This window comes from Phyllopteryx taeniolatus, unplaced genomic scaffold, assembly GCF_024500385.1.
Source record: "Phyllopteryx taeniolatus isolate TA_2022b unplaced genomic scaffold, UOR_Ptae_1.2 contig_560, whole genome shotgun sequence".
Taxonomy (NCBI): domain Eukaryota; kingdom Metazoa; phylum Chordata; class Actinopteri; order Syngnathiformes; family Syngnathidae; genus Phyllopteryx; species Phyllopteryx taeniolatus.
The window spans coordinates 1,686-3,353 of NW_026903515.1; the positions used below are offsets into that span (position 1 = coordinate 1,686).

Below are 1,668 nucleotides of genomic sequence, written 5' to 3' on the forward strand. Positions count from 1 at the left end.
ATATGCAGAAGAAAATATTTTTTTTTAATGAGGAACGCTTCACGAATTTGTGAGCCATCTTTGGGCCATACTCGGGGTTCGCTGATGGGTCCACGTAACTTATTAGGATGGCCAATCAGCGTACCCACCTAACTTATTAGGATGGCCAATCAGCGTACACCATAAACACTCTACACTCACGATTGGCTGTCCTCAGTGAGGGTGCCTCCCACCCTCCGACGCCGTTCGTAATACAGACGCCATTGTCGATGGCTGGCGGCCAGTTCAGGGTGTGCCCGGAGATGCTGGGATAGACTCCAGCAGCATAAATAAATCAATGAATAAATTATAAATATTTTAATAGCGAGTTACTTTTCAATCACCTTGTATGTAAATAGATTGATCCCCCCTCGCCGAAACCGGGGATCGAACCCGTGTTCCCCGCGTGCCTAGGGAGGGACGGCCAGCCGACCGACCGCCACCTTTCTTATTTATAAAGATTAGATCTTATTGACATAGATACATACATTTACATTGGTACCGATAAGCTTTCACTTGTCGCGCCTCTTATTTATATATAGATTGATTTATATTGATCGCTCCCCGTCGAGACCGGGGATCGTACCCAATCGTTTATTGCTCAGTCATGGAACGCAGAGTGCCGAATTTTGCTTTTTAAGAGGCCACTGTCACAAAAACAAGACAAACAACAACCATAAAAAAATATCAATCATCAATAAAGACATCACAGCATACATTCATACATGTTCTTTGTTGTATGAAACGGTTACAGATGAAAGAGGAGGCCTGGAGCCTCCCTCCGCCAGTCGATCATAGATGTTGTGACTGCTAATACTACTGCTACTATTAAAAACAAGAACAATATTCAACAACGTATCTATAGCTGTGGTTTTTAAAAACCACAATCACAATACAGAGAAACGAGTAAATAGGTGGTAATACCAAATTCCTCCCAGCAGATGGCAGCAGATATAGATGGGCCTCCCACTATATGTTTAAATATAGTTTTCAAATATTTTTAGGTCAAAAACAATGATAAAATGAGAAAGCAAGGCTATATAAATGCTCGGAATAAATCGGAAATAAAAAAAACAGATTCGTTTTACTGGTATATTTTGATTTTTAAAAAAGGATGCAATATGCATAAAAAAATATTTGTTTTTAAAATAAGGAACGCTTTTTTTAAAATGAGGAACGCTTCACGAATTTGCGTGTCATCCTTGCGCAGGGGCCATGCTAATCTTCTCTGTATCGTTCCCAATTTTAGTATATGCGAAGCCGAAGCAACGCAATTGGTATACCTGCTGGGCAGGTATATAAAGAGCACATCATAGAGCACATCCTTGAGGTCAGGTATCACCCCAGACCACTCAGACAACTCGGTGACAAAATACATGGGTGTGTATATGGGTGTATATGGAAGCTAGTTCAACAATATGTTAGTCATTATTGTGTATTTTTACAAGCAGAAATTCACAAAAAAAACTCTCTGTGAAAACACAGGAGTGCACACACGGCAATCTGATAGGCTGCCGGGAGGATCATGCAAATACATTTGAGCGCAGACGAGTACTGTTCGGTGCAGACAAAGAGGAAGGGCCTCTTCGCTGCACCACCCCCTCGTGGGAATGCGGCCAAGGTGGGGGAGGAAAGGCTCACGCGTGCTCG

General features: G+C 42.2%; 1 non-coding gene across 1 annotated transcript; it reads right to left on the reverse strand.

The window, feature by feature from the left end:
• Positions 1-1,183: 1,183 nt before the first annotated feature.
• On the reverse strand, positions 1,184-1,290 carry LOC133473858 (U6 spliceosomal RNA). Its single transcript, XR_009787268.1, has one exon. It is a non-coding gene; the product is annotated as a U6 spliceosomal RNA (small nuclear RNA).
• Positions 1,291-1,668: the final 378 nt, after the last annotated feature.